At 44.3% G+C, this 14,741-nt stretch overlaps 1 protein-coding gene across 3 annotated transcripts in view; it reads right to left on the bottom strand.

Annotated features, from left to right (window-relative positions):
- The window catches only part of HECW2 (HECT, C2 and WW domain containing E3 ubiquitin protein ligase 2), a 215,896-nt gene that overhangs the window by 123,375 nt on the left and 77,780 nt on the right, over window positions 1-14,741 (bottom strand). Inside the window, exon 1 of one of the 3 annotated variants that reach the window (XM_044290317.1) lies at window positions 575-888. The exons of the other annotated variants lie outside the window; for them this stretch is intronic. The gene's annotated coding sequence lies outside the window, so the exon portion shown is untranslated. Of the gene's footprint in view, window positions 1-574; window positions 889-14,741 lie in introns of those variants that run through there. 3 annotated transcript variants of the gene reach the window in all.

Here is a 14,741-nt window from a genome sequence, read left to right as displayed (position 1 = left end):
TCTGCTCTCCATGTGTCATCCGTGTCCAACGGACACTACACAGCTGAAAATAAATTTTCCGAGCATCTCCTTTAAATGGTAGGCGTCCATGTCGGGACTGTTTTTTTTACAGACCAATAGACTATAATGGGCGGGATGGATCTATAGACAGGGACAAAAATATGGCATGCGTCCATGCTAAAACACGGATGTGTGAATACACACATTAAAATGAAAGGATCCGTGCGCTGTCCGTGAATGACTGATGTGTGAATAAGGCCTTACACAGGGCAATTATTGGGAATGAGCGTTCATACGAACATTTGTTCCCAATAATCTGCTCATGAAAATGGGTCCTTAGAGTTCCACTATATAACAGATTCCAGCGAACCCTACTGATTTATAACACAATCTGTCAGGGTTCTGGTATTTTTACAGAAAAAACAGCTCTGCAAAATGCGCTATTCCTGCTGTCAAAAATACTCAAACCTAAAATCATCCGTGTGAACCGAGTCTTAGTAGTTATTGCCATATTACCAGGTCTAAGCCCCTAGAGAGAATTATTGCTATAATATCAGCTTGAATATGCACTTACCGAATATTTCCAGACTCCTCTTTTTCTTTGCGTTCCTCACAAATTAATACATCTCTGATGTTTCCAGTCACATGTGAATGGTTAACCGGTCAGAGGTCATTTAACATCCGGAGCATTTGGTCTGCATTATCTGAACTGCGTCTTCTTAAGTTCTCCTCACAGATCTCAGGCTTCCCCATGGTCATACTAGTCTATGCCTCTGACCTACTTAAAGCTCCAGCATAGTTCGGTGAAGGAACCGTATGTGTACACGCTGCTTCTTCAGGCTGAGAGTGCACGAGCAGGAGTCACAAAATAGCCCTAAAATAAATATGTCCCAGCTGTATCCACCACCAAGTCATTCTCGTGAACACCTAGTCTATGTCATTTCCTCAGATAAAGCACATATAGACACATATTCAGCCCTCCTCGCTGGTACAGGATGTAATAGCCCATCCTCTCAAAGTTCCTTCCTCTGGCATGGGAACATGCGGGGCTATTTGTACTGTGAATCATTATAGCGGTGACATAAGCTGCACTTACTACAGTATTGCATGGATTCCGTTGTTTGCCATTTCTATGCAATTTATACATAAACCTACCTACTATTCCCTAAGATTCTATGTCTTCATGTTTCCTGAGCTTTATAAAAACCACCAGAGATACCCTTCAGCTTAAAGGGGCTCTCTAACATATATTGGGAGCCATTTATTAGACTATTTTGTGCCTGTTCTAGTCTATTTTTTCTATATTCATTTTTTTAGGCGCATTTACTAATGAAAGTGCAAATGTTTTGGAGGCATCTGCGCCTCATTCGGCAACAGTGCCGTAGCTAGAAATAACTGGGCCTCACAGCAAATTTTTGAATGGGGCCCCCCTCCACCAGTAATTTTTTAGCGACCCCTTCCTTTCATGCCGCCCCCATTCATGTGGCTAGTAAAGATCGCTCTCTCACAGACCAGGGCCGGCAGCTGCTCCATCCGTTTTATGCACTGTCTATACTGTCACTGTATATAATTTCATTGTGTAAGGCCTCATGCACACGACCGTTTTTTTTAAGGTCCGCAAAAACGGGGTCCGTAGGTCCGTGATCCGTGACCGTTTTTTTCGTCCGTGGGTCTTCCTTGATTTTTGGAGGATCCACGGACATGAAAAATGAAAAAAAAAAATCTAAGTCAAGTTTGCCATTGAAATGATAGGAAAAAACAGACACGGATCACGGACACGGATGACAATCTTGTGTGCATCCGTGTTTTTTCACGGACCCATTGACTTGAATGTGTCCGTGAACCGTTGGCCGTGAAAAAAATAGGACAGGTCATATTTTTTTCACGGCCAGGAAACACGGATCACGGATGCGGCTGCCAAATGGTGCATCTTCAGATTTTTCCACGGACCCATTGAAAGTCAATGGATCCGCGAAAAAAAAACTGAAAACGGCACAACGGCCACGGATGCACACAACGGTCGTGTGCATGAGGCCTAATACTGTTGAGGGGGCCCTGACAATATTTTAGTCCTCCTGCTCCTGGATGGGCCCCCTTTTGGGTCAGGGCCCCAAAGCAGCCGCTTCCCCTATAGCTATGGCCCTGTTCGGCAACGTTCAGTTTTAGAATTCTGGTCGCATTTTGTTCTATTTACGGTATGTAGGCCTTTTTCTTTTTACACATGAATTAGTCACAAAAACATTTTAACTTTTACTGCAATCCGGGGGTGGCATAGTTCTGTTTGTCTACTTAGTGTTTGGCTGTGCGACAATTTTGTTAAAACAGTCGCATCGGCAGGTGATGTGTGCCTTTCCATAAACATATGCACATGGACGCCACTTTTTATATCTAATATGCAACTTTTTAGCTGCACTTTTTGCACCTAATTTGTGAGCCAACCAACAAGTAGTTTAATTGCACACAATCCCCCTGCACTCTGACGAATACAAAGCCCCCTTTGTCTGATAGGTGTGGGTCCCACTGCTGGCACCTGCACCTATATTGTGAAAGGAGCCCCGCAAAGTGATGGCTGGAGGACTCCAGTCCGGCCACCACCAAGTGCGCTCCCCATAGAAGTGAATGGGAGAGCACAGCGTAAGGCCGGCCACCGCTCCCATTCACTTCTATGGGCCCGACGGAAATAGCCGAGCCAGCTCTGGGCTTTTTTGAACGGCACTTTAGAAATTAATGGACGGCAGCCGCGCATGTGCCCTCTGGGACTTTGCCGGCTCCATTTATGAAATGCACGTCCCACTTCTCTATAAGACAATGGGGGAATATCCTAGCGATATACCCCCCCATTGTCTGTAATGAGACAACTCCTTTAACTCATCACCTGCTGGGCCACTCTTTATAAATACTATGCCCAGTACTGACAGGCCAATCCACTACGCCGGTCTAAGGCTTCGTTCACATCTCCGTTCTGAGATCCGGCAGGATGTTCCGGCACAGAGCAGCCTGCCTGGATCCTCTACTTCACCACTAGATCCCCATTGACTGCAATGTGATCCGTCCGATTTCCAGCATAAATGTCGGGTTTCAGCTGGACAAATACAGTTGCATGCAATAGTTTTTGTCTGCCTGACAGCCGGCATTTGCACCGGATAAGGCCTCATGCACACGACTGTTGTGTGCATCCGTGGCCGTTGTGCAGTTTTCCGTTTTTTTTCACGGACCCATTGACTTTAAATGGGTCCGTGGAAAAATCGGAAAATGCACCGTTTGGCAGCCGCATCCGTGATCCGTGTTTCCTGGCCGTGAAAAAAATATGACCTGTCCTATTTTTTTCACGGCCAACGGTTCACGGACCCATTCAAGTCAATGGGTCCGTGAAAAATCACGGATGCACTCAAGATTGTCATCCGTGTCCGTGATCCGTGTCCGTGATCCGTGTCCGTTTTTTCCTATAATTTCAATGGCAAACTTGACTTAGATTTTTTTTTCATTTTTCATGTCCGTGGATCCTCCAAAAAACAAGGAAGACCCACGGATGAAAAAACGGTCACGGATCACGGACCTACGGACCCCGTTTTTGCGGACCTTATAAAAAAACGGTCGTGTGCATGAGGCCTAAGGCAGCCATATCTAGGAGATGTGAACACAACCGAGTCACACTCTAAAAAACAGACAAGCATGATAAAGGACCCTCATAAAGTAGATTGCACTGAACACGACGGGGGATATTTATCAAACTGGTGTAACGGAAAACTGGCTCAGTTGCCCATAGCAACCAATCAGATTCCACCTTTAATTTTCCAAAGATGCTGTCAAAAATGAAAGGTGGAATCTGATTGGTTGCTATGGGCAACTAAGCCAGTTCTACTTTACACCAGTTTTGATAAATCCCCCCCAACATTTTCAGAGTTCATGTTCAATCTGTGGAGACCCAGCACGGAGGCACTGATGCTCTTTTCTATATTTATTTTTTCTTGTCCTGTATTCACATTGTCAGCTGACACTTTAACCATGTAATGTACAGTACGTATGACACAGATAATTCCTTCTGAAACGGTAAATTCTAAGTGTGGCGGCTGATTCCTTTAATGTCCCCCATGGAATTCCAGGATGTTATGGCTCGTTTCCTCAAGTGTCTGCATCTTTTAGATGAACATTGCACTAAAGACCTAAGGAAGTGACTCATAACCAGTTGTTCTCAAAAACTAAGTTAAGCCTCATTCACACGTCAGTGTTCGGTCAGTGATTTCCATCAGTGAGTTTATCTCTGTGGAGGCTCCAATCCTGGTTTTGGTTTAAAGTGTAAGGGCTCATGCACACAAACGTATTTTTTTTCTGTGTCCGTTCCGTGTTGTCAGTAATGCGGACAATAATATGACATGTTCTATTTTTTGGGGCATACGGAAACGGAATGCAGACAGAGTAACTTCCGTTTTTGTTTTTTTTGCAGACCCATTGAAATGAAGGGTTCCGCATACGGTCCGCAAAAAAAAATAAAAAATGATGTTACTCTGTCTGCATTCCGTTTCCGTATGCCCCAAAAATTAGAACATGTCCTATTATTGTCCGCATTACTGACAAGGATAGGACTGTTCTATTAGAGGCCAGCTGTGGACCGCAAAATACATACGGTCATGTGCATGAGCCCTTAGGCTACTTTCACACCACCAATTTTTCTGGATCTGTCATGGATCACGTTTCCGTCATGATAATACAACCGACTGCATCCGTTATGAATGGATCTGGTTGTATTATCTCTAAGATGGCCAAGACGGATCCGTCTCTAAAACCATTGTAAGTCAATGGGGGACGGATACGTTTTCTTCTGTGTCTGAGAGTCAGGACGGATCCGTCTTGCTCTGCATCCAAGGACGCACTCGAAAATGCTGCTTGCATCGCTTTTGTGTGCGTCATGGGAACACAATGGAACAGAATCCATTCTGGTGACTCCGATCCCTTCAGTTCAGTTTTGTCCCCATTGACAATGAATGGGGACATAACTGAAGCGTTTTCCCCCGCTATTGACATACTGACAGTATTTTCAAGATAGCACTAGTTGTGCTAATAAAACACATGTGCTTTTTGAATTCATTGTGGAGCCCTCATAAAGAGCTCATACACACGAACATAAGGGCTCTGTGCCCATGCTGCGGACCGCAAATAGTGGTCCACAATGCACGGGCACCGGCCGTGTGCACTCTGCTGTGGATCCATTGACTTGAACGGGTCCGCGATCTACAAGGTACGGCAAAAGATAGGACATGTCTTATCTTTTGCAATGTCTTTCACAGTGCGGAGGTACGGACTCAAAGCCCACGGAAGCGCTTCGTAGTCTTTCTGTGGGCTTACTATATGTGCCTCTGCTCCGCAAAAGACAGGACATTTCCCATCTTTGGCCGTATCTTGCGGATGGCAAACCTATTCAAGTCCGCATCTGCAGTACGAAGTACACACGGAGCTCTTACATTTATGTGCATAAGCCCTAAGAGTGACATCCACATACCCTCATAATAGTGATGGCCACGGTGGACTCCCCCCCCCCCCCCATCTAAAATAACAGATCACATATGGAAATGGCTAAAACGAATTCCAAATGTGCATAACGGATACTTAAAATACAAGATCAGGTGTTTTTAAAATGTATTTTTCTGTTCTTCTGACGGATCAGAAGAAATGAAAAATAAACGGCGATGTGAACACGGCCTAATTCTGAAAAACCAATTGAAACAACAATTACACAGTTAGGGCTCCTTTACACAAACGTATTTTGAGTTCCGTATACGGGCTATTTTCTGCGTTCCGCATACGGTCGGTATATGGAACCATTCATTTCAATGGGTCCGCATCCATTGCTCCGTTCCGTGGCACCGCAAAAATTGTGATTCCTGTCCTATTCTTGTCCGTTTTGCGGACAAGAATAGGCATTTCTATAATAGGCCTCCTGTACAGTTCTGCAAATTGCGGTAGGCACACGGGGGCCATCCGTGTTCTGCAGATGCACGATTTGCGGACCGCAAAAAACGGCACGGTCGTGTGAACGAGCCCTTACACAGAGGAGTCAACAAAGTCCTATGACAGTATAGAACATTTATACAATCTTCATTTTCATTGTTTTCACTAAAGTATCCTGGAGGGAAATGTTTGCACAATTATCTTCAAAGCTCTGTAAGCACTACAATTCCAAAAATGTAACTTTATAGATACAGTCAGCATTGGTCAAAAACAACAGCTGATTTAAGCCTTAAAGGGAACCTGTCACCAGGATTTTGTGTATAGAGCTGAGGACATGGGTTGCTAGATGGCCGCTAGCACATCCGCAATATCCATTCCCCATAGCTCTGTATGCTTTTATTGTGTATAAAAACCGATTTGATACATATGCAAATTAACCTGAGATGAGTCCTGTCCTTGACTCATCTCACGTACAGGACTCATCTCAGGTCAATTTGCATATGTATCAAATCGTTTTTTTTACACAATAAAAGCACACAGAGCTATGGGGACTGGGTATTGCGGATGTGCTAGCAGCCATCTAGCAACCCATATGCTCAGCTCTATACACAAAATCCCGGTGACAGGTTCCCTTTAAGTGTTGAGTAAAGATTAAAAAATTCAGGTTCCCAGATGTTCCTACTAAATAATGTACAAGCAGATGAGATAAAGTCTTACACAGACATACAGCAACGTATGACATCATGTCAGTTAAAAAGATCTACATCAACCATAATTGTGAGTCTATCGTTCCAGCACTGAATGAGGAAACTGCTTAAAAGGGAATCTGTCACCGCAACTCTGGACTATTATCTACAGTAGAGTCCAGATCACAGTTTTTTAGGCTACTTTCACATCTACAGCACGGAGATCTGGCCGCCTGATCCGGGAGAGAATCCCGGGAATGGGCCGGACACAAGCCGCAGTGTGCAGTGGTTTCTGTCCGGCTCATTCTCTGCATTTTTGCTGGATTGTGGCTGAAACTCTTCCAGACTCCATTATACTTTACCGGGCCGGCTGGCATTCCGTTTGCATCTAGCAGTGCCAGATCTGGAGAATTCCGGCAGGCTGCTGGAATCCATGCCGCAGGTGTGAAAGTAGCCTTACTTTCCTACTGCCCCCTGTCTGAAATGCAAAGTCCGGACTGCCTTAAATTCTGAAGGGGGGGGGGGGGAACAAAAAAAAATATATTGTGATCTGGACTCCTTATCTGCTGTACAACACGTGTATAACTGAAGACAATATTCCCATATCGTGGTGACAGATCCCTTTCAACCACTGTGATGTACTGGTACGTCACAGTGGTAGAGGGAATGTATGGAGCTGGCTGCTGCAGTGAGTCCGCTCCATACACGGCGGGTGCCGGCTGTATCATGGTGGGGATAGACTTTCCAAAGGGGAAGACCAGGTCGCTACCTCCTGAGGAGGATAGGCACACGAGGCAGCTGGTCCCGGCAGACCAGAAGGTACCTGAGAAAGGTACCAGAGGTACAGGCATTGTCAGCAGGCCGAGTTGTTACCAGGAGCAATAGTGCAGGACCAAAAGGATGAGGCAGAGGTGAAGTCAGACAGGCAATAGGTCAGGGCAGGCAGCACATGTACAGGTCAGGCAATCCGTATCAGCAACAGGAGAGTCAAGGCAAGCAGGCAGGGATCAAACGTGTAGCAGACAGAATCCAGGACCACAAGTATGAGTCATGAACACAAGCCGCTATCAGGAACCTTAGCAGGACACAAGGACCTTGACACTGAGGCAAGAAAAACAAACGAACCAGCACCTCCATAATAAGTAAATTGGAGAGCGCAGGTGCACGCTACCTTGGCTGAAACACAATGGAATTAGTAGAACTACAGGTCACAGCACACTGCTAGTCAATTGCACAAAGATATAAGCAAATACTGGTGGTGAGTTTGAACGGTGCACCTCCTGCCCATTTACCATGTGCTTTTAATTAGATAGATTGTACAGCTGTATCCTACTTTGCCCATATTGCAGGCTGATAGCCTGGGAGAGGCATGTGTAGGATATAGCTGGGTGCTACTTTGCCCAGATTGTAGGCTGTAAGCCCAGGAGAGGCATGTTAGAGTAGGCCCCATCTGATTAGAAGCCACCTTGTTGTCCGGTAGATGGGCCCCAACATGTTTTTGATCAACTATATACACAAAGAGCTTCTAACTGCCCTTGCAGTAAGTATGGCCACCAAGCAATTATTTTTTTTATTCAGTAATTTCTTATATCGTTGTGCAATTGACTAGCAGTGTGCTGTTACCTGTAGTTCTACTAATTCCCTTGACAATGAGGCATTTGGAAAGGGGGCTGGGACACTTATATATGTGGAGGAGGGCTAGGATTGGTTGGCGAGGTCACATGATCCAACCCATAAAATACAGGAAGTGACGCGCGCCGGCTCTTAAGGAAATGCTGCAGGAAACAAGCAGCAAGCATGCTGAGAGCAGGGCTGAACGGAAACACTGGCAGCAGATTAACACTGAACACGGTGCCCGGGACCGTGGTGGTAAGCAGGGGAACAGCGGTGCACAGCAACCGCTGTTACAAATAATAGTACAGGCATTTTGGAACACGGCGATACCTATGATTATTATATAAATATATATGGTTTTTAATTTATTTTATTTTTTACACTTTTGTTAAGTCCCCCTAGGGGACATGAACATGTGATCATCGGATAAATCACCATTGCAGCCTATGGGAGATTCAGTGTGTTCCTATGGAGGTGGGGCTGCACATTACTTGTACTATACACTGCAATACTCCTGTATTGCAGTGTACAGTCATTTTACCAGCATCCTTACACTGTGGCAGGCTCTATTGGGAGCAGTAAGATGGTCCAAGTAAAGGTGGCAGCAATCAACTGACTAACAAGCCAATGCCGAGGGATTGTATCTTTTGGCCGGCTCCTAAAATCAATGTTTCTGGGAAGCAGATCTCCTGTTTCAACTGGTCTCTGCTGCCTAGAAACAATGATTCTGTAAGGGGACTAGAGTCCACAGCAGCTCATCCGCATACTTAGGCTCTATTCAGATGAGTGAGTGCCACACATAAGACTTGCAGCGTGACTATGCGGAAGCTCCCGTCCTCTCCTCCCAAAACTGACACGGTCGCATAGCATTATATTGATTTATGATGCTATGTTACCCTTAGAGGTATGGAATGTATTGGATAACACTGACACAATGCTGTCAGTGTTATACAATACATTCCAGAACTGTAAGTATTACATAGCATCATAAATCAATATAAAGCTATGCAACCCCATCAGTGCTGGGGGGTCAGGACGGGAGCTTCCGCATAATTACGCTGCGACTCCGGAGTGTGGAGAACTCACTCATCTGAAAGGGGCCATATGGTTGTTGCATGTAAATGCAGCTTCATCTCTGTTGACAATCAGGTAATTATTGGTAATGTTTAGTTCATTCCCGATAATTGCCTGTAACATTAGTCTGCGTATAAGGGCCAAATGTAGACATTATCACCGATCGCAGAATGTGAAACAGCAGGCAACTGGCAGCTATGGCACTCTCTCCAGAGCGGGTGACATCTCTGAAGACACGACTTCAATCATACATGTACAGTAGCAGTCTTCAAGGGATTAAAAATAGAAAAATACATTGTTTTATCACTACATTCAGACTTCAAGCTTATGAAGGGTTCTAATAAAAACTCTTACAAATTTGGACTGCACAGTTTTCGATATTAGAATTCGGATAAATATATCCAATTAGTTCCAATGAACCTACTGTATAATAGCGATTTTCTACCCTACCCAGAAGGCAGCTGTACATAAACTGTATAATTGGGAGTTTACCACCTTATAGATATTACAGAAGCTGATTCATTTACACTGGCTGTATGTTATTGCAGTTTATACCAGCTGTGCATGTGAAATCATACCGCAGTACCACTTACAGCACTGCACTTATATAGTCAGTCTGTGTGCCCAGTGGACTGTATATAATAAATCACTTAGGGGATGCGCCGGCTCTTATCCAAGCAGCAGCAAACCTCAGACTTCCAGCGGGAGGAGTACTTCACTGTATTCTGCCTTCTGCACCTCTGGGCAACATTTTTAATAAAGATGCTTTGTGCTAGATGTCAAATACAATTTTTTCAAATGTTGCAGTAAAATGTATGACCCATAAGAATAAGTCAACCTCCTGCCATAAGCTTAATGGATGTTACTAACCAATGAATAAATGGACAATAATAACATTGCCTCAAGTACAACAATCTATAAATCAGCTAAAAACAGAGGGTTTATATAGAACATAACATGGACACACATGTAGAGGGGACATGTCATCTCTCCTGACATGTCTACCAGCTACATCCCCCTCGTCATAACAATTCGGGAGCATCTATTCTGGTGTGCCTGCTTTGCATTACATTAACCGTTTTACTCTCTTTTCTAAGCATTTTATGCCTAGTCTGACAAGTGGGCGTGGCTTCACAGAGAAGGGGGCGTGGCCTAAAAGCAGCTTTATGCACCAAAAATTTGGTGCAACGTATGGGTGGCGGAAACTAAGACTAGGCAGTTTTTTGGGGGCGTTTTCGACAAACTTCTGGGCACGAACGGAATTCCAGCACAAATCTTGTGCAGGATTTAAGATACTCCAAATTTACAAAGGTCTACGCACCAGAATAGTAAATGTGTTTAATGTTGAGACTGTGATTCGTATCCTCTGTGCTGTGACATTCCTCTGTTAGAGAATATGGCCCTGATTTATCATACTTTCACTCCAGAATTCTGGCATCAAAAAAGTGGCAAAATAGTCCTTTTGCAACTTTATTTGCACTGGATCGTGCAAAGTGTAAGCGCTTGCGCAAAAATTTGGGAGTTTTTACATGCATTTGCACAAAGTTTTACACCACTCACTCCAGTTTTGTAATATGGGTGAAAAAGTGGGTGTGGTTAGCTATGTTGATGATTTTCGCTCCTGATTCATCATTGCAACTTTTCTAAAAAGTCGCAAAAAAAGTCGCACTCTCACTCCAGAAGGAGATTTTGAAAAGACAAAAATAAGGGTGGGGGGGAAGGTACAGAAAGGCGCCAAACCGAGCAAAAATGCACTAAGAAATGTAAAAAATTTGGTATCATGGTGCTAAAATGCTAGCATATTATACATATAGGTAAAAAAACTTTTATATAAATGAAAAAAACTTTTTTGGAAATAAAATAGTTAAAATAAAATGAGGTCCCTACTGTGGTTTACACAGAAGGTTTAAGGTAGAGGTTAAAAACAAGGAATAAGATGGATGAATAAACATCCAGTGAGGCACTTACTTCACTGGGGGGTCGTCAGCAGGATAAGCATAAAACACCTGTGACGATTCCTGGCCAGGATCGTGTGTAGAGTCTCAGTGAATGATGGCAGGGATCAAGGTTTCCCCTTCATCAGGAGCAAGTGGCTATAGATATAGAAAGCCACTTGCTCCTCCTGATGAAGGGGAAACCTTGATCCCCGAAACGTGTTGAGCCACATATCTGCTAATAAAGGTGATTTGATCTGAAGCACACTGCCTTGCTGCCATCATTCACTGACGCCGGGTTCACACCTGAGTGTTTTACAGCGCGTTCAAACGCGCTGTAAAACGCTCAACACATGAAGAGGTTAATTGTGCTATCATATCCCCCTGTAAGAGATCGGGTGGTGCCAGGCAGCAGGGGGCAGTCTTGTACCAAGTTTGCAGTGTATTCTAACCTGAAGCGTCCCCATCACCATGGGAACGCCTCTGTGTTAGAATATACTGTCGGAAATGAGTTTCACGAAGTAGCTCATATCCGACAGTATATTCTAACGTAGAGGCGTTCCCATGGTGATGGGGACGCTTCAAGTTATGTTCGGGTGCGGAGGCAAGCGGATCCGTCCAGACTTATAATGTAAGTCAATGGGGACGGATCCGTTTGAAGATGACACACTGTGGCTCAATTTTCAAACGGATCCGTCCCCATTGACTTGCATTGTAATTCAGGACGGATCCGTTTGGCTCCGCACGGCCAGGCGGACGCCAAAACGACTTTTTTTTCATGTCCGTGGATCCTCCAAAAATCAAGGAAGACCCACGGACGAAAAAACGGTCACGGATCACGGACCCACGGACCCCGTTTTTTCGGACCGTGAAAAAAAACTGTCGTGTGCATGAGGCCTTATGCTTATCCTGCTGACGACCCCCCAGTGAAGTAAGTGCCTCACTATATGTTTATTCATCCATCTTATTCCTTGTTTTTAACATTGGTTTTTAACCTCTACCTTAAACCTTCTGTGTAAACCACAGTAGGGACCTCATTTTATTTCAACTGTTTTTAAAAAAAAGTTTTTTTTCATTTATATAAAAAGTATTTTATATATAAAAAGTTTTTTACCTATATGTATAATATGCTAGCATGACACCAAATTTTTGACATTTCTTAGTGCATTTTTGTCGGTTTGGCGCCTTTCTGTACCTTCCCCCCACCCTTATTTTTGTCTTTTCAAAATCTACATTGAGTGCCCTTCCTGGACACTTTTCGGCTGCCACCCTTGCGCTATTTAGACTCCAGTCACCACCACTGTCGGCGCCCACGATCAGACACAAGGGGATTTTCTTCTCCAGATCCTTTAGGCCTCTTTCACACGACAGTATGTCCATTTCAGTGTTTTGCGGTCCGTTTTTCACGGATCCGTTGTTCCGTTTTTTGCTTCCGCTGTGGTTCCGTTTCCGTTCCGTTGTTCCGTTCCGTTTTTCCGTATGGCAAATACAGTATACAGTAATTTCATATAAAAAATTGGGCTGGGCATAACATTTTCAATAGATGGTTCCGCAAAAAACGGAACGGATACGGAAGACATACGGATGCATTTCCGTATGCATTCCGTTTTTTTGCAGACCCATAGACTTTAATGGAGCCACGGAACGTGATTTGCGGCCAAATATAGGACATGTTCTATCTTTAAACGGAACGGAAAAACGGAAATACGGAAACGGAATGCATACGGAACACATTCAGTTTTTTTTGCGGAACCATTGAAATGAATGGTTCCGTATACGGACCGTATACGGCCCGCAAAAAACGGCCCGCAAAACGGAAAAAAAAAACGGTCGTGTGAAAGAGGCCTTAGTGTCTGAATAAAACTTCCTCCTTTTTTCCTTTCTCTTCCCACTCCAGGAGGAGGGTGGAGTAGGAAAACTGGAGGAGCTTCTCTAGACAGAAGTGTTGGGTCAAAGGATTAGGGCTCATGCACACGAACATATTTTCTTTCCGTGTCCATTCTGTATTTTTTTGCGGACTGTATGTGAAACCATTCACTTTAATAGGTGCGCCAAAAAAACAAATGGAAGTTACTCCATGTGCATTCGGTTTCCGCATGTCCGTATTTCCGTTCCACAAAAAAATAGAACATGTCCTATTATTGTCCGCATCACGGACAAGGATAGTACTGTTCTTTTAGGGGCCAGCTGTTCCGTTACGCAAAATACGGAATGCACACAAATGTCATCCGTATTTTTTGTGGACCGCAAAATACATACAGTCGTGTGCATGAGCCCTAAGACAAATTTATCATGTAACATAAGATATTTGATGAATGTAACACAAAGTACTCCAATGCAGACTCCAGCAAAACAGACTTCAAATATTCCCCTAAAGATAAATCCCCCCCCCATGACTTTTCTATGACCATTTTTTAGGAGGTCTGGTGATTAAAAAAACTATTCTGTCATATTTTTTACACACTATTCACAGTGTGGAATAAAAAAACTAGATACATTTTAATTTATGGTCGTTACAGATGTGACAATAACAATGGCAGTTTATTTCGCTGGTAAAATACATTATGATACTTCTGTCAACTTTACACTCAAGCATAGACTAACCCCGGAGGCCATTCTTACGCCTCTTGTTGATTACAATTGAGGCACTGAGACTGTTGCGGGGGGCCCAACAGGGTACAGACAGGTTACACAATGGCATCATAGATAACTCTGCTTTTGGCCACTGCAGCAGGGTGTCAGCTGTATATAAGATCTGACCCCTGCTGCTTATGGTACCAGCTCAGCTCCTGAGCCCGCACCATCACTATGCTATAAAAGCAAACCTGTTTATGCATCATGCCATACATTTCCATACTCTTCTGAAGAAGGGGCTGCTCCCCGATACGTGTTGTGTGGATTGTAAGAATAAACGTACTTTAGATTCATGTTGGCCAGCACTCGTATCCTGTTTCTTCCATGCTAGCTACCCTGCAAGCTTCTGCCTACACTTGTGACTGCCGTCCAGTGGCATATGGTGACGGGATCCATATGACACAGATTCTAATTTGCTACCATAGCTGAGACCTCTCACAACAAGACAAGGTGAGGGCACATCTATCAGTAGTGTGTAATCCTAATGATAGTGCCTATGTTACTACTCGGTGGGGTGCATGCACACGACCATATAGATCGATCCGCATCCATTCCGCAATTTTGCGGAACGGGTGCAGACCCATTCATTTCAATAGGGCCGCAAAAGATGTAGACAGCACACCGTGTGCCTTCCACATCCGTTGTTCCGTTCCGCGGCCCTGCATAAAATATGGCGCATGTCCTACTCTTGTCCGGACAAGAATAGGCATTCTCTATATAGCGCCGGCCATGTGCGGTCCGCAAAATGGGGAACACACACGGCCGGTAACAGTGTTATACGGATCCACAATTTGCGGACCGCAAAACACTTACGGTCATGTGTATGCACCCTGAGGGAGAACAAATATTATGA

The sequence above is a fragment of the Bufo gargarizans genome, chromosome 4 (assembly GCF_014858855.1).
Source record: "Bufo gargarizans isolate SCDJY-AF-19 chromosome 4, ASM1485885v1, whole genome shotgun sequence".
NCBI classification, from domain to species: Eukaryota; Metazoa; Chordata; class Amphibia; order Anura; family Bufonidae; genus Bufo; species Bufo gargarizans.
The sequence above is the reverse complement of the archived record's forward strand: the minus strand, read 5'-3'. Positions and strand labels throughout refer to the sequence as shown.